At 41.8% G+C, this 27833-nt stretch overlaps 1 pseudogene; it reads right to left on the bottom strand.

Moving 5' to 3' along the window:
* Positions 1-456: 456 nt before the first annotated feature.
* LOC118584431 lies at positions 457-14686 on the bottom strand (annotated as a pseudogene).
* Positions 14687-27833: the final 13147 nt, after the last annotated feature.

Genomic DNA, 27833 nt, shown 5'->3' with positions numbered 1-27833 from the left:
AAATGGACATTCAGGACTAATCACTAGTAAATTGCAGTGGCTGTCATCATCTACAGAAGGATTTACTATGATGCAAACCAGTCAAGTGATGGCGAGAGTTGAGAAACCAAGAAAAACAGTATATAGAGCTGGCATGGCTTGTCTGTGCAGTGAGTGGGGCATTTATTTAGGGTCACCCTAGAGAACTTTATAGGCTCTCTTGTGGGATTTGTTTGCCTCATTTGTTGTTCACACAACAGGAAGCCCAACCACTCTGTGGTCCTGTGACCTGGCAAAGGGCACTGATGAATGTTAGGACAGGGAAGAGAGAGGAATGTGGACATCATAAGATAAGGCTGCTAGTAGCAAAGCGCCCTCATCTTGAAACATGGGTTCAACCTAATTGTCCATCCTCACAAGGTTGTAAGAGTGTGAAGATACCGAATAGAGAGCTGTTCCCCAATAGTAAATGTGTCTTTATGGAAATGAGAACCTGCCACAGAACAGGAGGGTGTTGGTTTCATTGTGCTTGATGGAGAAGAGGAAAGGGTGGTCAGCACAAAACCTTGGGTCACCACCAGATGAGAAAGCACATACATTTACCATGGTGGAAGCTGCAGCCTCAGTGCCTTCTTCATTGACCTCCACAACACTCTTGTGAACACACTCAGACACACAAAGGTGTCTCTCCAGAGACATTCCTGATAAATCGGCCTTGCCCTCTTGGAAGACATCCATCATTCCCAAGCGCTGAAACACAGACTTCATGTCATAATCCTCTTGCATTTTAAATTTTGGAAGAAAAACCTCAGCTCTTCTGCTACTCATAAAGTCTGGTTTGGTCCAAGACATTAACTTCTCAAAAGTAAGATTGTTTTCCACCTGATAAAGAAGAATTAAAGAATTTCAGATTCACAGGTGAGGTATTACCCACAGGCTCATAGACACAGAACCCTCCATCATCCTGCAGGGGGTACTGTCTATTCACATGGCCAGGCAGTGTGAGGGTCCCATTGTCCTGCTACCTTGAATGAGGCTTCCCTGATGGGAACAGAAGCCAAGCAGCCCAGGGTTGGGAAGACATGGTTGTCCTCTCTTAAATCATTTCTGAGACATCTTTTATTCTTACAGATGTCCATGTCCAGGTGATTATGGTTTAGGTTGTGTTTGCTTTTGTTTTCTTGATCTAGACTTAGTTTTGAAGATAATACATCATTGCAGCTGTTTTTAAAAAAGTGGAAAAAATAAGGACTTTTTGGTGTGAGCCACACCAGAATGAAGGTCTATCCAGGGTTGGATTCTCTGCAATTTGTGACCTGTTATGGCTTTCATATGAACTTTCCCCCAAAGGCTCACATACTGAACCTTATTCTGAAGCTGGCAGCAACATTTAGTGAGACATCTATAATTTAGACATGAGGGCCTCTAGCAGAATGAAGGAAGTAGTTACAGGAAGTGTACCTATGAAGGTCATCCTTGGTCCTTTGTCCCTTGTCCTTTCTCTGCTTCCTGTTTACTGAAAGGTCTGTGGTATCTGTCATTATGGAAACCATTGATGGGACCAGGTAACTTGAAATGAACCCTCTGATTCTGTGATCCAACTTAATTCCTTCCTATCCCTGGTAATTCATTTCAGGCATTTTGTCAGTGATGAAACACTAACACCATAGATGCCACAGTGAGGGAGCTGAAGGGGAAGAGCCACAGAGCTGTTCAGAGGATGACTGAAACACTGTGGAGTACCCTGCTGCAAAGAAGACCAAGAGGTGTCATAATGCTCTGCCTGACTCTGTCCTCCTCAGCTGCATCCCTCCTCTTCCTCTTGTTTTGGGTAAAGTGCAATATCGTTTTTGTCTATTTTATGTCCTTATATACTAAAGGAAATAATAATGAAGATCATGTTATGGGTTATCATTATGGGGGGGTTATATTCCAAGCAGTGTGTTAAGTTCATTGTCTGAGTTGTCTTAATTTTATCCTATCAGGTAGCCATGTCCCATTTAGTGATGAAGTTATGTTCTGTGTCAAGGTCACACAACCCACAATGGTATTCTCAGACATAGCTTTGAACCCAAAGCCCAGCACCTGCACACAGCTCTAAGCTATATACCATCTACTCAAATGGCAGTGGCAAATCTGCAAACAACTAATGTGAATGTACATTGGACTCTTCTCATGGACATTGAGAGAGGTGCCTCACCTTGCTGAGGTCCACACCATCAACTGGGAGCACGACCATCAAGCTCAGCTCCATGCCCTCATAGGGCATCACCAGCACCTGTGCCTGAACTTCTTTCACGTAGGCAAGTTTAAATACATCTTTCTGATACATCATCTGTACTGGTCTTTTCTCCCTCTGAATAGAAGAATCCAGAACATAAAACATATTATTGAGAGAGTTCAGAAGGTTTTCAAATGAGTGGAATTTAATAGCAGAAACGGTTCAGCATTCATAATGAAAACACTATTTATGGTACAGTGACCACTTATTCAATATCTGCCAGCTTCTTCCTGTTTTCATAAAAATAATTGAGTGCAAGCAGATATGGGACTGTTGTAGTTAGCGTTCAATAGTTGTGATGAAACACCATCACCAAAACCAACTTGGGAAGGGAAGAGTTTATTTCATCTTACAACTCTCAGGTCACATTCCATCACTGAGGAAAGTCAGCAGGAACTCAGGTAAAAGCCATGAAGGAATGCAACTTATTGACTTGTTCCCCATGGATTTCTCAATCTGTTTTCTTACATAGCTCAGGACCACCCACAATGTGATGGGCCCACACCAATCATGAAGACTCCAGGCCAGTCTTATGGAGGCAATTTCTCACTGCAGAGTCCTTCTTTTCAAATGGCTCTAGCTCATCTTAAGTTAACAAAACAACAACCTGGACAGGGATTAACTCAGGAAAGATGATATGTCATCCAGCAACAAATGTGCCATTCAATTATTAATATTTTTAAATCCTGCTTGGGTCTAAAATGTTCCACAAAGGCTCATGATCCAAAGCCTTTGTGCACAGGGTAGCACCATTGGGAGCTGGACAAATCTTTAGGAGGTAGGGCCTAATGGGAGAAAGTTAAGTATTGGTGGAGGAAACCCCTGAAGAAGATATTTGTTCTACAACCCCTTCCTGTTTCTCTCTTTTGGTTCCTGACTGCTCTGAGGTGAACAAGCCCCCACCATGCATTTCTACTATGCTGTAGTGCAACACCACAACCTGGAGTGATTGAACCAACTGACCCAATCTGAAACTTCAGGAACTATGAGCCAAGTTAAATATCTCCGACTTTAATTTGGTTATCTCTCAGGGTTTGGTTTGCTAATGAAAAGATGACCACCAGCGTACCAGAAATAGAGTTCCCACCATTTAATACTGTCAACCATTTTATCTAAGGCAACAGCTAAAGAAATTGCAAGTAACAGAAAAGCTCTCATAAAATAGACTGAGATATTTTCATAGTGGCATAAATGGAAGTACACACAGGTACATCCTCTCAGAAAACAGCCTGGCAACAGGAGCACACATGCTCAGAGGTTCACGATGCGTCATCACAGAGCAAAGAGCTCCAGGGCACAGACACTCACAGTCTTAGAGCAGAGCTCTGTCCTGATAGCCCATTAATGAGAAGGAAAATCCCAGTTAAATGGCTATAAATTGGGGACCCTCTGGGCTGATCTCCATGCATCTTTGTGATGCATTACAGACTGATGACCCATCACAGGCAGACAGTTTTTGTCAACTCTTTAAAAGCTAGGGGCTGTCTGGATGGAATCTCATTAATATTTCTGTGAGGAATCCAGTTTTTTTTTCTGTTATGATAGTCCAGAGGTATTTTTAAAACACAAAAGTGGGCTGACCATCTGGGAAGATTTTAATTACGGTAGTACATTAAACAAAAAAAATTGCTGTAGACCACACATAATGAAGATTAAATTACCCAAGAAAAGGACTCATTCTTTTACAAAGTTTTTTTTTTGTTTGTTTGTTTTTTTTTTTTGTAAAGCACCTGTAATAAAAACACAGTAAGGAATTTATCATTAATGCTGATCCAAAGCACATCAAATTATATTTTATAGGTATTGGGTAAACAATTCTAATATCTACTATAATTCAAATTATACCCCAATTGAGACAGAGATATTAATCACTCAGTTTCAATATTAGAAACTGATAAATACTGTTTAATAATGATAAATTACTAAATATTCTTATATAACTTTCTACTCTGCCTCATGTTCCATATACACATTATTCTATGTTAGCAGCTTAGTTTTGCTATTCCAGAATATAAGGAAAATTTAATTTCTAAAACAATGGTTTTATGAGAAATTACCAGAAGCAGTAAGAGCCACCATCAGGATGTAAAATAACACAGGGAAAAAATACTCTTTATTCCTATCATTTTCTACAGAGTTTAACCTTTCAATCAGAAATATATGTTTGAAATAGTTTTCTGTGCTTTCTCATTTTCTCTTTCTAGGCTGAGCATCAAGCCCAGCACCCACACAGGACATGTGATCTCTACCACTGTGCCCCAGAGCTACACATTCACAATTACACCCTTCCACGCAATCTCTCCACCACACTGGCATGGACCTTAGGACACTGTTCCTTACCTGGTTTACTTTAAAGGGCATTTCCCTTGTGTGTTCTTTGTCAAACTCTGTTTACCACTTTCCTTTGAAATATAAGGCATTGACAAGAAGCAGCCTGGTCTCGCAATCAACTGAGCCACCTGACAGCAACTCTGGAATTTTCCCTTTTGAGGAAGCAGAGACTTTGTTCAGGTTCATGTTATACACTTGTGAGAAATGAACTGATCTTACATCTGGGCAGATCCAAGCATCATGTTCTCAAATTTGTGGGATGTGGTTAACATATTTAAAAAAATCAATACAAACAGCCATTTTTGACTTGATGTCATGCACACTGAAAGAGCATGGCAAACATGTGGATACTGAAAAACTTCCAAGTCTCTCAAGAAAAGCAGGTTTGGGAAAAGCAGAAAAAGTGACTCCAGGATGAAAAACAAAGAAACAGGAAATGTGGAAAAGGTCACAGGGCCCCAGAGTTTCCACCTGGGTGCTAATGTTGGTTGCCATCTTGATGGGTCTGGAATTAACCAAGAGACATGTCTCTGGGCAGGTCTGTGAGGACATTTCCCAGAAAGAGTAACTAATGGAGAGGACACTTCCCCAAGGGAGCAAAGGCTTCCTGTGCTGTCCTGATATAAGGACTGAGAGAGAAGCAGCACTGCTCTGGTCTGCCTGCCTCAGTCCTTGCTGGTGAGTGCATCTACACTGTTCACATCTCTGCAACTGCGATTTTCAGCTGACACTGGGGTCCAGTAGCTTTGGCTTTCATGTGGACTAGGACTACTGACTCTCCAGAAATGTCTAGGCTTTTTATCCCCAACTGACTGATAAGGTCTCCAGTCTCATAGACTGAGCAGCTACCAGATTCTCAGCCTCTCCATAAGCAGATGGTCAGTAGCTGATTACTCAGCCTGTACTGTGTATGCCATTCTATTAAATCCCCTTAGTAAAATTCTGTTCCTCTAGAGAACTCTGACTAATACACTGATGTGAAATACAGCGTCTCATCTAGTACTCTGTCATCATGCCTGGCATCATACTCTAAATACCATAGTATGTCAGAGACTCAAATACAGATACTAGTTTGGAGAATGTATTACTATTCTTCAGGTCAGAGTCCCATCCATCCCTAGAGGTCATAATGCAGGTAGAAGGACAAATTCTCTTCTTCTCTATTAAGGAGTATCCTTTCAATGATCAAGACAACCCGTGCTAATTTATGACATTAAGAGTGCACAAGAGGTAAAGACTGCATCAAAAAATTCACAAACAATTGTTGAGGCATTAAAAAAATATTCTCATTCTATTCTTGTGTCTGCATCTCTCTCTCTTTCTCTCTCTCTCTCAGTAGAAATAAGAATGTACCTAGTGTTACAGAGGCATCTGAATAGTTTAATTATCTGAAATGGTCTAAATGATCTCCAAGACCAATGCTAAAACATGTCATGTCTGAAATAAAAATAATTAAACTCAACCCCCATTGTGTCAGTGTAACTGAGCAGCCCTGACAGAGGAAATCAAGTATGTGAGGGATCTGAAGCAGGAAATGGGGAAGCAGAAACAGGAGTCTTGTTCAGAGGTAAAGGTGGTGTTGACCGAGGCAACATAGATGTAGGAGAATCCAGCCCAAGAGCAAGATTATAGGGAATGTCTACCCATGCATCTCCATCTCAGAGATGGTGGAGTCACATGGCCTGCAAACTGCAGACTACCTGTTTTCTAATGCAATCTGTTAGACTGGAAATCAGGCCCATGAGTTCTCAGGACATTTGTATCAGCCCTCTCTCCTAGAGAAAAATACAAACACCTCTGTCTTTAAAGTCTAGCTGTCTGAGTAAAATCTCCATGAATTCACTGAGGTCTAAATTATACCATGTGACCTAGCTGGTCTGCATCCCTTTGACTCTCTGAAATAACAGTGAGATTAGTCAGTTGGGGGAGAAGGGAAGTTAGGAGAAAGGAGGGAGGGAAGAGGAGAGGGTGGATGGAAAAGGACAAGAATGTGGGGTGTGAAATAGATAGAAATCCTGACCTTCAGTCTGTTTGGAGACCCACGTGTTTATGTGTTTCTGGGACTCCTCTGCTGCTTTGACAAAGGACAGCTGCTCCATCTCTGAGTGATAGAATTGAAGACAGGATTCCTTAAAGGTCTGGAGAGAAACATGTTCAGTGAGGAAACTTTGCAAAATACAGTATCAGCAAGCTTCCCAAACTTCTGATACTGTGGCATTAAAAAAAAAAAAAACTAAAATGAGTGTAGATATCAATTTAAAGAACAAACATCTTTGTTTACTATGCCTTTGTAAGTGGGACTAAACAGATATGAATCAATTAAAAATTATATGAATAAATACAAATAAAAATATTTCTGATTTGAAATATTTCAAGGTATCATTATAGAATTGCAGTCTTTGGGCAAAGTTCAGGAGTTGATTCTCACTATGTAGCCTAGGCTGGCCTACCACACATGACCTCTTGTCTCAGTATTCTAAAAGCAAGTATTATAGATGTGGACAATCACACTGTCTAGAACTTGATCCTTAATTTTCTCAAGTTCTCTAAGGGTCCTTTGGTGTGGATATCGCTCTGTATGCTGTTAATGCATTTCTCTGATTGGTTAATAAATAAAATGCTGATTGGCCAGTAGCCAGGCAAGAAGTATAATATAGTTGGCATAAGCAGAGAGGAGTATTCTGGGAACAGGAAGGATGAGTCAGGAGTCGCCAGCCAGACACAGACAAAGTAAGATGTGAAAGTAGAACTAAGAAAATGTACTAAGCCATGTGGCTAAACATCATAAATAAGTATTATGGGTTAATTTAAGTGTAAGAGCTAGTCAATAGTTAGCCTAAGCTAATGGCTGATCAGTTTTAATTAATATAAGCCTCTGTGTGTTTACTTGGGTCCAAGTGGCTACAGGATTGGTGGGTGAGAGATTTGTCCTGACCATGGGCCTGGTGGGACACAGGAAAGCTTCAGCTACAGTCCTTCAATAGGTACTTATAGCAACAAGTATTTGAATATAATTGACATCATTCTATTGATACAACTTACTGGGAGGAATTCACAAGTGCTCTCTACAAAGAGTCTGTTGGCCATTCTAAGCGAGTATTTTCTGTTGGGCTTGTTCAAGTTACTGAGCAGCCTTTGGAAGCCCTCATAAATGTCTTTGTCTGTGTTGAAGCCAAGTGCCTGTGAAGGAAAAGAATAAAATATTATGATATCAGTGATGAGATATTGTGATTGTAAATATAATTTTCAAGCTGAAGAGTTACTCAGGTAGTGAAGTAAGAAAGGCTCTGATGTGAAGCAGGTTGGTATTAAAACAATTAAAAGCAGGAATTAGCTCTAATTGCTAAAAAATAATTACAAAGTCTATTACTCTAAAAGTAATATATATCTTAGCAACCCGTGTTTCAGATAGTTTCAACATCTTTTTATTTATTTATTTTTTCCATTTCAAAACTTGGTCCTTACCCTAGTTCCAAACAAATGCTAAGCAAGAGTTTCTGAGATCTACCACTTAGTAATACTCACAATGCCTTCCCTCCACCTTTGAAAAAACTTTACATTTGAAACTAAGATGTCTTGGCTAGCCTTGGACTGGCGATCCTCCTTCCTCACTCACCTTAGTAGCTGGAATTAAAGCCCTGTGCCACCATGGCAAGCATGAATCTATTTGTGCACCATTTTCTAGGTAAGACTGGACAAAATTTTGAGAGTTCTTCCAAGGTATTAGTCTGGAAAGCCCATTGCCCTGAGAGAAGTCTCAGGGGAGGGGTCAGGGTAGAGAGATGGCTCAGCAGTTAAAAGCACTGGCTGCATTTCCAGAAGACCTAGGTCTATACTGCTATAACTGCTGTTCCAGAGGCATTCACATCCTGGTACAGACATGTATGTAGGCAAAACACCAATGCACATAAATTAACAAGAAATTTTTTTTAAAGTAGATCATACTGGAGTAGACTGGCTTCTTTTCTCTTTATCCCATTTCTCAGCAGCTCTTAGGCAAGTGAAGCAGGTATGGGGTGATAGACAGCTTACCTGACACATCTGTGCTGCTGTGTTTCCCTTTGCCCCCAAGAGGACTTTAGCTAGAGCACAGGAGATGCTCACGGAAGAATAACAGGCATTTTTCAAAGGGTTGTTTTCACAGAGAATCTTTAAAAGGTGGATGGCAAAGTTGCCATTTGCTTCAGACAGAGAATTCATGATGCAGAGTCTGGAGGCAGAGGAGAAATGGTACTCAACACAACACTGAAGGTTCATTGACCTGACTCAGGGAATCTGGGTCTCTACTCTTGATTCTCATTTCCAAGCTCATAAGTACTTAACATTTATTTTAAATATTAATTCTTAGTTACAGTCTTCCAATTTTAAGGTTATTATCTAAGTGTGGGCATGGCAACAGACCAATCTAGCATCTGTGTCATCTGCATAAGTAGAAGGTCAGATCATCAGAACTGCACACACAGGACACAGCTGAGAGAGGTGGCCTCTGGTCTCCTTCCATACACACCGGTTCCTCTCTCTGAAGATGGTGGAGTGGAGGATAAATAGGAGGAGGAGGAAAAGAGGAAGGGAAGAAGAAAACAGACATGAGCATCCAGGTCCTCTAGCCTGGCTTCAGCAAAGCTGCATTCTGTGAAGACTCCTCTGAGATGTCCAGGTGTGCATTAGACAGTGCCTCTGCATTTGCAGTTGCTGCAGGAAAGACATGGAGATGCTGAATGAGACCCATAGACAGGCTGGGGTCACCAGCTCTGCTGTGGAGCATGGGGCATCCACCTGCAGTGTCTGCTCAGGAGGCCTTGGATCAGCCAATGGCACCAGGCTGTTTCTCTGTGGAGCACACCTCACTCCCAGATGGATTGACAGCTTGGCCCAGTCTGAGTGATTGCTCCTGCCACTATGACCCAAATCTGAGTCCCTGCACATCCCATGGCTCTGCTCTGACTGTCATATGACCTTTACACACTGGCAGTGTGTCCCCAGGACTTTCTACAGTGCTTAACTGCAGAACCAATCCGATCATCATAACCCATACTTCTCTCTCCCCAGAAAGATGGGCACATAATCCTGGAAGTGTGCATAGACCCTGTGACTCTTCCCCATAATTACCCCAAGGCTCTTCAGGAAAGTTGGGATGGCTTTTTTAAATGACTGGCCTTCTGGTTGGTCTTCTCATCTGACCCACCATGCCATCTCTACACTCCTACCCATCCTGATGTCCCTTTAAAGATGCTTCTGAATCTTTGAAGTGCTGTTTATTCCACGCAGAAGGTCATCTACCCCCTCTCTGTCACTGAGTTCAAACTACTTAAACTCTGCGGCTACCCTAGTGCAGTTGCCCCACCTCAGTTCCTTCATCACTCCTAAGTGCAGTTCCTTCTCTCACTGACTGTGTCTCCACCACACTAGAGCTCTCTGAAAGGACAGTGTAATGATATGGTGCAAGGGGGCCTTGATGGGTTGGTGCCTCAGTAGGTGCTGAAGATTGATGCTGTTCTGATACTTCTGCCTCCAACAATGTGGAGACCTGGGTATGATGGACTGGTCCCTGTCATTTTTAATAGACTCAAAAGCTGCTTGGTGCACTCAGATATGATTTATCCTTCTCAGGTCTCTGATTCCATCTGATGACCAGGCTTTGCTTCAGCTGCTTTCACAGTTCTCTATATTAAATTCACAGGTCTCACTCTCTTAAGGCTACTACTAGGTCTAGACATAATTTACCTTGTTGCAAGACCAGATAAACTCAAGAGAACAGATTTCAGTGTAACTTTTTACTATTGACTGCTCTCAGTATCTCCTGGAGAATCAGATAAAGAAACAGCATCAAGGTTTGTTTATAAGAAGATAGGAAACCTGTCTCACTTCTGTTCAGTCTGATGATGGTTAGGGAAGCCTCCCTCCTCCACTCACTCAACCTCCTCCATCCAGTAAATTTCCTCTGGTTATAGTTTACAGATGTTTCATTGGGCTGAAGCCAGGAAATGTTCACTACTTTTAACCCCAAGCCACAGCTTTTTGCTATTACGCCAGGATGTAAATCTCCAGCTGTCTCACAGGTACCTGCAGGGCCTGGGAAAAGTTCTGCTACTGTGTCAAGACATCAGGTCTGATGAAACTAACAGTCTCCAGAGCCCATTTTCACCCCACCCATTTTCAAGTGTATTTTGTAGTTTCATTTCTGCCTGGGCCAAAGCCAACCCATAGACGGTCCTCCAGATACACCAGCCCCTGCACCAGCTCCAAGGATGCCAACACCAACAGAGGATGCCCGCTGAGATGGAGGCACCCCACCTCCAGAAAAACAAGAGATGCCATGGTTCATGTACTCCTAAAGAAACATCATCCCTCAATTCACCACTGGTACCACCTCTCCAGGCTCAAGCAGGCACCTACCCAGTAACGGGAACCTGGTTTTGCAAGATGTCCCAACAAAGGGCATATCCACCCATGTGTCTCACTCATTCATCCTTGCCTCTTTAGTACAACCAGGGCAATTCTCTGCTCCATTCTCTCTGGCAGTTATCACTCTTCCCATGGCTAGCCCCACTCATGAGACCAATGGTAACAATCTATTTTTTTTCTCCTAGAAACCTGTCATTGATATATTATGCACCCCAATAAACTTATCTGGGGTCAGAGAACAGAACCGCCAAAATAATAAACACAGAGTTTAGGCAGCAGTAGCACACGCCTTTAATCCTTGCACTCCAGAGGCAGAGATCCATCTGGAGTTCTGCAAGTTCAAAGCCACATTGGAAACAGCCAGGCATGGTGACACACACCTTTAATCCCAGGAAGTGATGGCAGGAAGCAGAAAGATATATAAGGTGTCAAATTAGGGCCTTTTAAAGGTTTTAGTTTGTAGCAGCAGTTTAGCTGAGAATATTTCAGATGAAGACTCAGAGGCTTTTAGTCTGAGGAAACAAGATCAGCTGAGGAATTGGCAAAGTGATGTTAGCTGTGGCTTGTGTTCTGTCTCTCAGATCTTCCAGCATTCACCTCAATACCCGACTCCAGGTTTGTTTTTATTAATAAGTCCTTTTAATATTCGGGCTACAGCAACCACTTTCTCTGCTGCCTCAAGGAACAGGACTGAGATCTCCACATCTGAGGAGGAACAATGACAGCCAACTGAACGCTTCTTCACTCCCACATCCCTCTGTACATGATCACAACTCCCAACTTCCTCCTCCCACTTTGCCCCCAAATCGGTAGGAACCAGTCTTGAGAATTTAGTGCCCTTATCCCCCCACTTGCTATCCATAACTCGCCTTTTTATAATAAATATGGAGGACTGTTGGTATTCTGGCCTGCCCCTTTAAAACCTGCCCAGCATCCTGAAATAAAACTTCTTTTAAGGAAGCATCTCCCTTGTTGTTCCTCGTCCCCTTCCTCCCTTTCTCACCATGAGCTGCAGACACCTCCACTATCCTTCTCTCCCCCTCTTGTTCTTCCTCTCTCCCTCCCTCTTTCCCTCTCTTCCTCTCTCTATCTCTCTGTTATGATAAACTCTCTCCAAGTGAATGCCATGCCTGGGGCGTGAGTGACTTTCCAACCTGTGATGCCACCCACCTTGCATATGTATGGTGTGTCTCCATCACCCAGTGGGACACCAATGCACCAAGGCTCCTGCTTTCCATATCATTACACATGGGACATGTCTGGCCCTCCAATTCTGAGCACCTGGCTAGAGGTGGCATTTGAGGATGTCCAGTTTCTATGAGATCATTGATTTTATAATTGGAAAAAAGAGAGCTAGGACTGGGGTAGAGCCTGCTGATCTAATAGGGCCCAGAAGTAAGAGACATTATTTTGCAGATCCTGAGAAGAAGAAGCCTCATGACCACTGACCACTGGGGTTTTTAGAGAAGTCACCTCTGTGAATGCCCACCAGATACCACCTGCCCTCAGTCACTTTTGCTAACACTCAGGTCCTTGGGTTCCTTCCCCTGGACTTAGGCTGGACCTTCTTATCCTAGACCCTGCAGTTCTCACAGCCTTGGACTGAGCCAGTAGCCCTTACCTGCCAACTTCACACCCTCCCTAAGCAGTGTTCAAGCCTTGATGCTCCTGGAGTGCAGTTTAGCAGCCTATCCTGTTCAGGAAGGCCCTTTATTCACTGCAGGGTGCTGACATCATGTTCAGAGCCCCAGGCCAGAGGAAGAGAGCCTTGCTTGACCTCATCCAGCTTTGTCCTGTGCAGGTTGGGGATGGGTGGTGGTCAGTGAACACCTGGTCCCCTGAGAAAGAAAAAACTAGTAGCAGCCTTGGATCTCTGGATGACAGGGCACAAAGGGAGAAGTTTAAACATGTATTTCTCCCCAAGATCAAGGTTCCATATGGCTGAACCTGTGAGCCCTGTGGTATTGTGTTCCCAAACATATTATGCAGGCTAATAAACTTATCTGGGGTCAGAGAACAGGACAGCCACATTATTAAACATGAAGATAGGCAGTGGTAGCACACACCTTTAATCCTAGCATTCTAGAGACAGAAATACCTCTGGATCTCTGTGAGTTCAAGGCCACTTTGGAAACAACCAGGCATAGTGACACAGGCCTTTAATCCCAGATATCCAGACTTTAATCCCAGGGAGTGGGGGCAAAAAGAGAATGATTATATAAGTCGTGAAGACCAGAAACTAGAAGCATTTGGCTGGTTAAGCTTATATAGACTTTGGAGCAGCACAGTTAAGCTGAGATCAATTTGGATGAGGTCTCAGAAGCTTGCAGTCTGAGGAAATAAGACCAGCTGAGGAGCTGGCTAGGTGAGGAAGCTGTGGCTTGTTCTGTGTCTCTGGTACTCCAACATTCACCCCAATATCTGGTTCAGGTTTGATTTTATTAAAAACTTTTAAGATTCCTGCTACAGAGCCCACTCAGTTTCACACTACCTATGACACACTCTGTCTTGAAATCTCTCCTCTCCATGTGCTCTCCTTCCTGACTTATGGATGGCCAGTTTTTCACTAATCTCTTCCTCCCAGAAGCTTCCTGGTGCCATTGGCTTCCCCAGGGTTCTCATTTTCTTCTGCTTGGCTCCATGTTTCCAGAGAGGCTGCTCACACCACTTGTCTTCTGACCCCTGACCCAGCAGGGAGTGACAGCAGCTGAAGGGACAGAGGCTTCTGGCTTTCTGTCTCATCTTGCTTGAGGGAAGGTCGGCTTGCTTAAGTGCAGAGTCTGCTTCCTCAGTCACCCTGTGTTCTCCACCCCAGAGGGGATTTCAACCATCCCTTCCTTTAGCTTCTCCAGCTCCTCTGCTTTGACCAACAACTTCTGACCACCTCCTGCCTTAACTTGTGTTCTTGGGGACACTTTTCACTTTGGTCCCACATCACTGAAGCTGCTGGCCCATAGTTATTGTCCCCTTTATCCTGTGTCCTCTGACATGGTTTCTCCTTCCTGCTCTGCCTCTCCTTCTTCCTCACCCCTGCTCCCTCCAGAGTCTCCCCTGCAATCATCCTATTCATCCTTCTCCTTCTATTTAAAGGCCACAATAATTTTTGTCTGGAATGCTCTGACTTTTTTCTTTTTGTTTGCCTTTGATTTTCTATATGTAGTCTGTTGGAACATGGGCCTCCCCTTTAAGGCAGAGGTCACTATTTATAGTCCAGATCTCACACATTTCTTTTCAGCATCTACTGAGTCTGTCTTAAGTTAGTCATTGGTGTCATCTTCCCTGTACTTCCTGCTTGATGGCACATGGAGAACTGACTGTCCATGGTATTTATCTGCTGTGAAATGGTGCTGGTTACCTGAATCATCTGACTTGCAGTGTCTCCCTTTGCCCCCATGAAGACCATAGCCAGGGCTGAGGAGATGCTCATGGGTGAGAAAAATACATTTTTAAAAAAAGATTTATTTATTTAGTATACAGAAGAGGGCACCAGATCTCATTACAGATGGTTGTGAGCCACCATGTGGTTGCTGGGAATTGAGCTCAGGACCTCTGGAAGAGCAGCCAGTGCTCTTAATCTCTCAGCTATCTCTCCAGCCTGAAAAATACATTTTTTGAGCTGTCTTCATCCAGTATTTTTAAAAGGTTTAAGGCAAAGGTGCCATTTGCTTCCCGCAGAGGATCCATGATAGCGAGCCTGGAACTAGGGATTAAATCAGTATCACATGAATACAGGCTGATGTGTAGGCTCTGTCTTCACTCTCTCTCACACAGTGATGCTGCGCCTCAGTGAACAAAGGGAAAACACAGCCTGGAAAGTAAATGTCATGTGCAGAAAACGATATATCCCTGCTGGGGTAACTCAGGCCTGCCCTGGCCAGTGGGGTTTCAAGGGGGGGGGGGGGGACCGACCTGTGGGTGCGAATGAGAGACAGGGGACACAAGGGACTGACAGCAAGACAAGATTCTGATCAAGATGCAATATTTATTTCTCTTTGCAAGGCTTATATAGCATAGGATGGGAGGGGGCAGAAAGGGGGGAAGGGGAAGAGAATGTGGGAGACATGCAGGTCGTGCAACTGCAAGATGTTGGCTAAGGTCACTGGTCAGGGGCCATTTGTTCTATTGCTAGGCTACCTGACCATGGAATGCTCTTTACATTCGGTTGCCATGGCACCTGACTGTGGAATGTTCTTATCTTTGGGAGCCTCGGGTTAGTAAATAGGTGTTACTGCTCTGGGGAAGGGCGAGGGGCTTATGACTTGTTCTCTGGCTTAGCTAGTACTTTCCATGGTTCATGTTTGGTTCCTGAAATCTTGGTCCCTAACACAGGCCACCACCTTGTCTTCCTCATGTGCAGAAATCAGTACCAGGGGAACCAGAAGAAAGTGGCTCAGAGGACAAGAGGCAGGTAAGGACCCACCAGCCAGGAGGTCCATGAATGCAGCAGTGCAGGCTGGAAGCAGGCAACTGGAGATGCAGGGCCTGTCAGCTCTGACATCATCCCCATGCAGTTGTCAAATTCCTTTCCCCAGTTAGACAGTACAAGAATTCTAAGATTTCCCATCAGCCCCCCCTGAGCAGAGGCTAGGAACTCACAGAGCATGGGGAGGGGAAGTAAGAGGCCACAGGGAAGAGAAGGGTGCCCAGATGTAGTGATCTGAACAGAATACACAGCACAGCTTTACACTACTGCTGTGGATAACTAGACTGGACTGTGAGATTCTTTGGTGTCTGAGATGGTGACACACTCCTTTAATCCAAGCACTCAGGAGGCAGCTCTCTGAGCAGCCTAGGCTGGCTTCAAACCATCATCCCTCTGCCTCAGCCTCCTGAGTTCTGGGATTACAAGTGTACAGCACCTCACCTGGCTTCCCTCCCTGTATTTTCTATTTTCCATTGATTTCTATCTGTTGCTTCTACATGTGCAATCCATGAAAACAGACATGCAGATAGAGGTGCCAGGTGAACCTGGTTTTGGGAGCCAAGTGTAAACCATGTGCTCCCTCTCTGTGTGATGACACAACTTATTGGTGAAATTATTAAGGCCACTCCACATAGTTAAAAGGGAGGTTTATTTAGTGGGGTAACTTACAAATGAAGGGATAGGTTGTAGGGTCTGTCAAATGTATGGCACAGTCTGGCGGTGTTCTCTGGAGAACTCTATTCAGTCTACCTCCAGCATCCAGGGTCTCAGAACCAAGAGAGACCTCTCCACTGGATCCTGGGTCTTCAGCTTCCTCCCTCCTCCCCGCCTTGTGGATGTGACCATTATCAAAGCCTCAATGGGGATTGGAACTTCCAGGCCAAGGCTGGGATGGCTACCCACTACATCTCCCCCTTTTGTCTAAATAAGAAGGTTCTAACCTAATACAAGACTATATACAAAGAAATGGTTATCAAATATTCTCCAGGAGTAATGAGGGATAATGACCTAAATAAGTTGGAATTACAATAAATGCAAACAATTTCAAGCAAAAAACACATACTAAATTCCAGGGAAGTCTAGAGCTTGGGTAGGTGGCATGTTCCAAAGATCATTCCAAAAGTTGTCCTATCCTAAAGAACCTGAGTCTAATACTTAATAGATCCTATCTAAGATATTATATCTGTATATATACTAAGTTATAACTATAACTGCTAGTCTTCAACTTCATCAAAGACCTGAGAAGGAATATAATAATATCTGAGAAATGGGAGAAGGACGCAAGCAACTTTTGGGAGTCTTGCAAGAGTAGACAGAGACAGCTGGCAGCCTGGACAGTCACCTAATGTTTCTCAGCATCATTGGTGCATTCAAATTGGCTACAGGCCTAGAGTATCTGACAGACCATTTTCAGAAGCAGGAATTCTGAAAGACCATCTTACCCTGTCTTGGCAAAGTATAGTGGTCGCTTTCCTCATGTCCCGCTTGTCCAGAAAGGACAGCATTTGTACTGTCAGCAGTTGAGGCAAGGGCAGTTATTTGCCCAGTAGGCCATTTTGTGCCAAGAAGACAAACTTCCAAATGGAAATGTCTTAGAAGCCCAACATTCTCTTGGGATCAAATTGGTGCTGCCAGGAGCAATTGTGTCTCACGTCAACAGAATTATAAGTTATTTAAATGCCATATTCTCTAGGTCCATGAAGTGTTTGAAGATTACCTGTCCATCTGACCTATGTATTTATAAATCTAGATAACCTAACTAACATAATTATAGAGATGGCAAGCATAGGTGACAATAAATCTATAAATCTTATCTACCTAAACAACCTAAGGACTAAAGCTTCCTATAAATAAGGCAAACAGTCTGTAAGCAAATGTATAAAGGACAATGACTTTAAATTGTGAAAATACACAAAATATCTTTAACAGAGGTAGCAATGTAATATGCAATATGATAATAATCCTAAATATATATCAGTATACAGAATATCTTAAACAGAAGTAGAACATACATACAGTATGACAGATATAAATTCACATTTGTATCAATATACAAATATTTCAAAGAGTAAAAATATGTGTACAATATAACAAACATAGTTCTGTATTTGTATCAATATACAAATTATCTTAAATAGGAATATAAAAAGTTCATATTTGTATCAACATATAAGAATTCATAACAGTGCAAATTATCTAAGGCTGCTATATCACTAAATTTGTTTTCTAATGTATATGATAGTCTACCATAATATCTTATACCTATCCATTCCATTTCTTCTTTTCCCCCTTTTTTTTGAGACATATTTTCTTTCCTTAAGGAGAGTACTGAGTTTAACAGTTTCTTCCACCCCCAACCCTAGAACCATTATCCATAACCCTGAGAAATATGAAATCTTAGGGAGAAGGGGCGTCGTTTTCTTAGAATTGCTTCCTGCTGTTTAGGAAGTGATGGTATCTCTGTTGGGTATTGTGAGAAAGCTCAGATAGTTAAATCTCAGTTAGACTAACTGTAGATTCTGCAGCAACTCTCAGAGTAATGGGTAAGATTGTCTGAAATTTTGGCAAGAAGTGTAGTATGATGATGATTACCATGGCATCATTCTGGATTGGGTAGAGTTGTTGTTGTTGGGGCCCCATCTTCCTTCTGGAGACGTCAGAGATTGCTATTGGAAAAGCTTATTTTTTATCAGAATGGAAGTTTTGGATTTAAAGATGTCATGACATGTAAGGAAGGATTCCAAGAAATCAAGAGTAAGCATGGAGAGAATTAGAATCTTGAAGACAATGGTCCCTTATAATTGGTTTCCTTCTGTCTCACATCAGAGGGCTCTTCTGATATGGGACTGAAGAATCTCTCAACCTTTTCTTTTATCAATATGCTTGGGTTTAGAGAAGGAGTGAGCCAATTCCATCTCCAAAGCCAGCTTGGTTTATAATTGTATTGGAACCACAACTATTCTAAATTGATAGAGATATAGATGTTAGACAGTGATATCTTACCCTGTGTAGATTGGTACCAATAGATTCTTTCTTTCTGCTGTAAACATCCAGATATCCAAGGCCTTATGATTTCTGGAAATGGGTATTTCCATTATCCTGGAAAGACAAAAACAGAACCCTACCACAACCTTTGATTGTTAAATTTTTCTTACAACCTGAAGAGATGTCACATTGGTTGATGATCTTTTACTTCTCCTCATCAAGGGTTTTCTCCTGTTCGAGTCGAATTTTTGTTAATTTTGTTGGTATCCATAGCTTTTCTTCTCCTGTGGAAACAAAAGCAAAACCCCTTCCCCAACCTAGGACATATCCAGGTTTCTATTCTGAGGTCAACACATCTTTGAAATAAACCGGTTGGTTTAGCTTAGGAGTTTTGTCTGTTGTCCAATGTCTCTCCACAGCTGTTGTTCCTTTCTCATCAGCATTGAGAAAATCCAAGGTTAATAAAGCACTATGCAATCTATTTCTAGGAGTCATTGTTACCTGTTGCTGTTGATTTAGCATATCCTTTAAAGTTCGATTGGATCTTTCTATGACTGTTTGGCCTGTGGGATTGTGTGGTATACCTGTAACATGCTTTATATTGTAATAAGCAAAGAACTGTCTCATTTTATTGGAGACATATGCTGGGGCATTATCTTTCCTAATTTGTACTGGTATTCTCATGATGGCCATAACTTCTAATAGGTGTGTAATCACAGAATCAGCCTTTTCAGAACTCATAGGAGTTGCCCACTGAAATCCTGAATAGGTGTCAATGGTATGGTGCACATACTTTAATCTTCCAAATTCTGCAAAATGAAACACATCCATCTGCCAAATTTCATTTCTTGTATACCTTTTGGATTGCTCCCTGCAGGTAATGGATTTTGGTTATAGTAAGAACAAGTAGGACAATTTTTCACAATATCCTTAGCTTGTTGCCAAGTAATGGAGAAATCCTTCCTCAAACCTTTGCTATTTACATGGTGTTTCTTATGAAATTCTGAGGCTTCTAGCACATTACCTATTAGTAACTGATCAGTTTCATCATTACCTTTTTCTAGAGGTCCTGGCAGACCTGTATGGGACCTGATATGTGTTATATATATAGGATGTTCCCTTTTTCTGATGATTTCCTGCAATTGTATGAATAATGAAGTTAATTCTGTATTATCAGGAATAAATTCAGCGGTTTCAATATGTAAAACAACTCTCTCTGCATATTGAGAGTCAGTGAGTATATTGAGGGGTTCTGTGAAGTCCATCAGTACTGTAAGAACAGCATACAGTTCTGCCTTTTGTACAGAGCTGTATGGACTTTGTACCACTTTACTTAAGTCTCCTGATTTGTATCCTGCTTTCCCTGATTTATTTGCATCAGTATAAAATGTGAGGACTCCAGAAATTGGCTTGTGTCATACATTGTGAGGAAGGACCCATTCAGTATTCCTTATGAATTCTATTCTCTTGCTTTTTGGATAATGGTTGTTAATCTCTCCCAAAAAGTTACTGCAGGCTCTTTGCAAGTTATCTTTCCATAGTGATGACATTTCCTCATTAGTTAAAGGTACTACAATTTCTTCAGGGTCCATTCCTGTCAACTGGTGAAGTTTTAATTTACCTTTTTGAATCAAATCAGAGATCTTTTCTATATAAGTCTTTAATTTTTTATTTGGTTTACGTGGTAGGAATATCCATTCCAATATAATATCTTCCCTCTGCATCAAAATACCTGTGGGGGAATGTCTGGAGGGGAATACGACAGGAATGCATTTAAGTTCTGGATCCACACAATCCACATGTGCTTCTGGAATTCTCTTTTCTACTAGAGCCAATTCCTTCTCAGCTTCGGCTGATAATTCTCTTGGACTATTTAATTCTTTGTCCCCTTCTAGAGTATTAGCCAAATTTTGTAGTCCATCTTTGGGTATTCCCATGATACCCAATAAGTTGGAAATGCTCCCTAACAACTTTTGAAAATCATTAAGAGTCTTCAATAGATCTCTCCTCAGTTGTACCTTTTGGGGTCTAAATTTTTGGAACTCTATCTTATATCCTAAGTAATTAATAGAATCTCCTCTTTGTATTTTTTTCAGGAGCAATTTGCAGTCCCCAGCAAGGCAAAACTTTTTTTTACTTCTTCAAACATGCTTTCTTGCCCCAGCCAGCGGGGTGTCAATGAGGGGCGACCCACCTGTGGGAGAGAATGAAAGGGAAGGGCGACACAAAGAGATGGACAGCAAGACAGTATTCTGATCAAGCTGCCAATCTTTATTTTTCTCCGCAAGGCTTATATAGCATAAGGGGGGAAGGGGCAGGAAGGAGGGAAAGGGAAAAGGGGCATGTAGAACATGGAAGGGGTGCAAGACGTGTGAGGCAGATAGTGCAACTGTGAGATGTCTGCTAAGGTCACTGGTCAGGGGCAGTATATTCTGTTGCTAGGCTACCTGACCATGGAATGCTCTTTATGTTCGGTTGTCATGGCACCTGACTGTGGCATGTTCTCTTATCTTTGGAGGCCTCTGGTTACTGCTCTGGGAAGGGGCTTATGAGTTGTTCTTTGGTTTAGCTAATACTTTCCATGGTTCATGTTTTGTTCCTGACATCTTGGTCCCTAACACTTTCTAATGTGTCTAACTTTGGATCAGCTAATAGGATATCATCCATATAGTGATAAATTATGGATTGTGGAAACTTTACATGAATTATCTCCAATGGTTTTTGCACAAAGTATTGGCATAAGGTAGGACTGTTTAACATTCCTTGTGGGAGGACCTTCCACAGATATCTCTTGACTGGCTGAGAATTGTTATAATTAGGAGCTGTGAAGGCAAATTTTTCTCTGTAATTTTTTTGTAAGGGTATGGTAAAGAAACAGTCTTTTAAGTCAATAACTATTATAGGCCATTCTTTGGGTAGCAGAGAGGGCAAGGGCATCCTTGTCTGTAGGGAGCCCTTTGGCTGAATTACTTTATTAATAGCTCTCAGATCTGTCAGCATTCTCTAATTACTAGACTTTTTTTAAAATAACAAATACAGGAGAATTCCAAGGGCTGTCAGATTCTTCAATGTGTTGAGCATTTAACTGCTCTTGAACCAGCTGATAGCTTCTCTTTTGTCAAAGGCCACTGTCCAACCCAGACAGGTTAATTAGTTAGCCATTTTAAAGGTAAGGCAGTTGGTACTTCTGAGAGTTCAACAGCAGTTGTGCTCTGTTTGTGTTCAGCCTGAATGGTTGGTGACTGTTTTTTATAGCATGTTATGATATAATTCCTAGAAACATGCATTGCTTGTATTCCTTTTCTGAGAGTGTAGGAATTTTAATCTGGGTATTCCACTGTTGTAACAGATCTCGGCCCCATAGATTTACTGCTACATTTGCTACATATGGCTTCAGCCTTCCTCTCTGTCCTTCTGGCCCTATGGATTCAACCCATCTCGAACTCTGTTTTATCTGACATAGGGTGCCAATTCCCAAAAGTTGGACATCTACCTCTTGAAGAGGCCAATTCAGATGCCATGATTTTGGTGTAATTATAGTCACATCTGCACCTGTGTCTACCAGGCCCTCCAGAACCAAACCATTAATTCGAATTCTCAGCTTTGGTCTTTGTTCATTTATGGAAGTCTGCCAAAATATTTGTTTTATTGTATTCTTTGTAAACTGTGATTCATCTATCAGAGCTGTTTTATCATCCATTGCAGTATCGGTTTTTACATTAGGCATTGGTTTATTCAGTTGTCCTGGAGAGAAATGTCTTCCACAGTGGCTGGGAATGTTCTTACCACATTTGATTTGGGGCCCTGCAAGAGGCCCCCTGAGGCGTTTCCCGACAGCAAAGGGTTGCCTCATATATCTATTTTTGATCTGCACTCACTGGTCCAATGTCGGCCTTTGCCACATCTTCTACATAATCCAGGAGGTGGTTGGGGTCTCCTGTTTAGGCTATTCCTAGAAGGAGTATAACTTCTAGGATTACCCCATGTACAGTTTTTACTTATATGACCTGGTGTACCACATTTAATACATTTGGTACCATGGGGCCTTCTTTTACCTCTGGGATTTGTCTCTCCTATCCAAGCCTCATTACTGTAGTTAAGAGACTCAAAACCATTAGTATACTGAATCCATTCTTCCAAAGGAGCTGATCTGATCTTTAATGGTGTAAGTATTCTTTTGCTTTCTGTATTAGCATTGTTGAATGCCAAGGACTCAGTTAATACTTTTCTTAATTCTTTATTTGACACAGATTTTGTTATAGGTATGTTCAGCCTTTGTAAAAAATCAGTGAAGTGTTCATGTGGTCCCTGAAATATCTTTGTGTATACCTCAGTTGCTTTACCAGGTTCTGGAATTTTTTCCCAAGCATTTAGAGCTGCTGTATGGCATAGGGATATTATATGCTCATCATATATGGCTTGTACATTCTTGTCAGCGAAAAATCCCTCACCAAGTATTTGATCTTGGAAGATCTCAAAACCTCTGAGTTTACCTTGTTGTTCTAAATTTCTTGCCTCTTCTCTCAACCAGCTTTTATACTGTAACTGCTGGCTATATTCTAGAACAGCTGAAATTAACTGATGCCAGTCATCTGGAATGATTCTATGTGAGGTAGACCACAAATTTAACATCTGTTTTACATATGTGGAGTGTATCCCATATGTAACTACTGCTTCCTTTATATTTTTTGAAATGTATTTTGTTGAAATAGGTTGTAATGTATATGTTGTATATGGCTCATGGTGTGTGTCATCTGCTGGCTTCTCATGGATGACAACAGGATAAGCCATTGTATGAGAGCCATTTGGAGATGTTACAACCTGTAGGGTCTTGCCCTTCTGCTTATTAGGTCCCTTGTCATGTTTATTGAGAGTTTACTCCAGGGCTTGTAAATGAGCACCTAGGGTCTGTTCCAGGGAGTAAACCTCCTCTCTTGTAAGGGATTCCAGATTTTTCATGGATTATAAGGGTTGTGGTTTCAGGACCCATGTTGGGCACCAGATATTACTGAAATTATTAAGGCTATTCCACATAGTTAAAAGGGAGGTTTATTTTGTGAGGTAACTTACAAATGAAGGGATAGGTTGTAGGGTCTGGGAAAGGTATGGCACAGTCTGGTGGTGTTCTCTGGAAAACTCTGCTTGGTCTACCTCCAGCGTCCAGGGGCCCAGAAAGAAGAGAGACACCTCCTCTCCATCCTGGGTCTTCAGATTCCTCCCTCAGCCCCGCCTTGTGGGCGTGACAATTACAGAAGCCTCAATGGGGTTGGAACTTCCAGGCCAATGCTCTGATGGCTACCCACTACAACAAGTCATAGGTACAGTTACTGAGGGTAGTCCTGAAACTCAGGACACTTCCAATATAAAATGATAACATCAGCCATCCCTGTAACCTGGCATCCCAGCACTAAAATCCCTGATCACATGACCTTAAACAAAGGTTACACAGTACATCAAATTTCACAGCACAGTCCTATTAGTGCTCTTGGAGTCCAGCTTGCAAGGTCACCTCCATGGTTCAGGTTAGAAGCTACAGCAAAGCCAAGGGAATTTAGCGTATTTCTAAACTGATAGTTGAGGATAAACACACACCTGCTGATCCAGGCATGTCTCTTGTATTGGTCTACCCTAGTTCTACACCCTCTCAGCTCTAATCCTCAGCTCTCATTCTTCTCAGGTTTCCCCTCTATCCGTCCTACATATAGTTATGACAAAATTTTTGTACTAAAAAATTTACAAAGGCCAGTATCTGAGGGAGTCAAATAACCATGGCAATGCTGGTGTAAGACTGAGACTTGAAGTCAGGGGCACAGTGCATGGAGAGACAAGCTGCAGAGATCTTCACAGAGGTCCAGGTCTTATCAACCAGGCTAGCAAGAGAGGAACTGGCATCATAGCTTAGGTAGCTTTGTGTTAATAACCTTGTTAGAATTGGCATAGTGTTTTAGGCTGTTGTGTGTTAATAACCTTGTTAGAATTGGCATAGTGTTTTAGGGTGATGTGTGTTAATAAGCTTGTTAGAATTGGCATAGTGATTTAGGCTTCTTTTTTTTCATTTTTCTTTATTAAGAAATTTTTGAACTCCCATCTGGACCAGAGGTGAGTGCCTGGGGTTATAGTCAGAGAAGCAACTGCCCCTGGGTCCAACTGTTGGACACAGGCCATACCAGGAGGAACTGCCCAACTTGGCCCCAGTTTCCGGCCAATTGGTGGGCCCTGCGGGAAGGCTCCCCTTTTCCAAGACTGCAGGCAGACCATGCAGTCTCCATACCCTGCCACCACACCCATCTGCTGGAGACCCCAGCCACTTGCTGAGAATCAGAGACCAGCCCCCAGCTTCCATCCTGCCCTGGAACTCCCATCTGGACCAGAGACCAGAGGAACTCCCATCTGGACAGGAGACCAGAGGAACTCCCATCTGGAAAAGAGTAGCTCCCATCTGGACAAAATAAGGAGACCCCAGGGACTTGCTGAGACTCAGAGTCCAGCCCCCCAGTTCCTATCCGGCCAGCATTCTCATCTGGACTAGCGCTCCTATCTGGCCCAGAGCTTCCATCTGGACCAGAGAGAAGCTCCCTAAATCTGTCAGCTCTCTCTGGACCAAGTACACTGATAAGACCAAGAATGAACCCAAGAGGAGATGGGCAGACATCAAGGTAGAAGTACATACAACAAAATAAAGAGCAATACAGCATCACCAGAACCTAGCCCTTCTCCAACAGGTAGACCTGAACATCATGGAATGGAAGAAGAAGAAGAAAACAACCTTATAAATAACATCATGAAGAGGCTAGAGCCTTATATAGAAGAAATCAAAAATAAAGTAGAGGAACAGACAAACAAAAAATGGAAAGAACGCTATTAAAAACTAGAGGAAAGGACAATTAAAGCAGAAGAAAACAATAAATCCTTGAAAGAAAATCATGAAAAAGCAAGGGAGACAGTCCAAGACCTGAAGAGGGAAATAGAAAAACTGAAGAAGACACTAGCAGAGGGATGCTGGAAATAGAAAATCTGAGTAAACAGGAACTTCAGAGGCAAGTATAACCAACAGAATGCAAGAGATGGAAGAGAGCATCTCTGGTGTTGAAGATACGGTAGAAGAAATAGATTCATCAGTCAAAGAAAACGCTAAAACCAACAAAGTCATGACCCAAAATGTCCAAGAAATTTGGGACACCATGAAAAGACCAAACCTATGAATAATAGGGATAGAGGAAGGAGAAGAACACCAACTCAAAGGCACAGAAAATATATTTAACAAGATCATAGAAGAAAACTTTCCCAACTTAAAGAAGGAAATGCCTATGAAGATACAAGAAGCCTATAGAACACCAAACAGATTATACCCCCCAAAAAAGTCCCCTCACCACATAATAATTAAACAACTAAATGTACAGAATAAAGAAAGAATATTGAGGGCAGCAAAGGAAAAAGGCCAAGTGAATTATAAAGGCAAACCCATCAGAATAACACCCGATTTCTCAATGGAGACTTTGAAAGCCAGAAGGACCTGGACAGATATAATGCAGACACTAAGAGACCATGGATACCAGCCTAGACTAATATACCCAGCAAAACTTTCAATCATCATAGATGGAGTGAACAAGACCTTCCAAGACAAAACCAGATTTAAACAATACTTATCCACAAACCCATCCCTACAGAAAGCACTAGAAGGAAAATTCCAACCTATGGAAGGCAGATACACCCATGAAAACACAGGCAATAGATAACACCACAGCAGCAAACCCCAAAGAAGAGAAGTACACACACACTACCACCAAAAAAAACAAAACAAAACAAAAAACAAAAAAATAATAGGAATGAACAATCACTGTTCAATAATATCCCTTAATATCAATGGACTTAATTCACCTATAAAAAAAACACAGACTAACAGAATGGATACAAAAACAGGACCTATCTTTCTGCTGAATACAAGAAACACACCTCAAATTCAAAGACAGACACCTCCTAAGAATAAAAGGCTGGGAAAAGACTTTCCAATCAAATGGTTTTAAGAAGCAAGCTGGTGTAGCCATCCTAATATCCAGCAAAATAGACTTCAAACTAAAATCAATCAAAAGAGATGATGAAGGACATTAAATACTCATCACAGGAATGATCCACCAAGATGAAGTCTCAATTCTGAACATTTATGCTCCAAACACAAGGGCACCCACATATGTAAAAGAAACATTACTAAAGCTTAAATCACATATAAAACCCGACACATTAATAGTGGGAGAATTCAACAGCCCACTTTCACCTCTGGACAGATCGGCCAAATTGAAACTTAACAGAGACATAATGGACTTAACTGATGTTATGGCTCAAATGGACTTAATCGATATCTACAGAACATTCCACCGAAACAAAAAAGAATATACCTTCTTCTCAGCACTCCAGGAAACCTTCTCTAAAATCAACCACAACTGGGCCACAAACCAAATCTCAACAGATACAAAACAATTGGAATAACCTCCTGTGTTCTATCAGACCACCATAGTTTAAAGTTAGATTTCAACAACAGAAAAAACTACAGAAATCCTACAATCTCATGGAAACTGAATAATGCTCAACTGAATCACCAATAGGTTAAGGAAGAAATAAAGAAATTAAAGACTTCCTAGGGATCAATGAAAATGAATACACCACATACCAAACTTATGGGATACTATGAAAGCAGTGCTAAGAGGGAAATTCATAGCACTGAATGCCTACATAAAGAAGCTGGAGAAATCTCATGCTAGTGACTTGACAGCACACCTGAAAGACCTTGAACAGGAAGAAGCAAAGACTCTCAGGAGGAACAGACACCAGGAAATTATCAAACTGAGAAAATCAATAAAAATACAATACAAAGGATTAATGAAACAAAGAGTTGGTTCTTTGAGAAGATCAACAAGATAGACAAGCCCTTATCCAAACTAACCAAAAGACAGAGAGAGAGCATCCAAATTAACAAAATCAGAAATGAAAAGGGGGACATAACAACAGACAATGAGGAAATCCAGAGATTCATAGGGTCATACTTCAAAAACCTCTACTCCACAAAACTGGAAAATCTAAAAGAAATGGATAATTTTCTGGATAGGTACGACATACCTAAGTTAAATCAAGACCAGATAAACCATTTAAATAGTCAAATACCCCTAAGGAAATAGAATCAGTCATTAAAAGTCTCCCAACCAAAAAAAGCCCAGGACCAGATGGTTTCACTGCAGAATTCTACCAGATCTTCAAAGAAGACTTAATACCAATACTCTTTAAATTGTTCCACACAACAGAAGTAGAAGGTATGTTACCAAACTCCTTCTATGAGGCTACAATTACCCTGATTCCTAAACTAAACAAAGATGCAACAAAGAAAGAGAACTACAGACCGATCTCCCTCATGAACATTGATGCAAAAGTACTCAATAA

This window comes from Onychomys torridus, chromosome 5 (assembly GCF_903995425.1).
Source record: "Onychomys torridus chromosome 5, mOncTor1.1, whole genome shotgun sequence".
NCBI lineage: Eukaryota > Metazoa > Chordata > Mammalia > Rodentia > Cricetidae > Onychomys > Onychomys torridus.
This window is presented reverse-complemented; position numbering and strand designations above follow the sequence as displayed.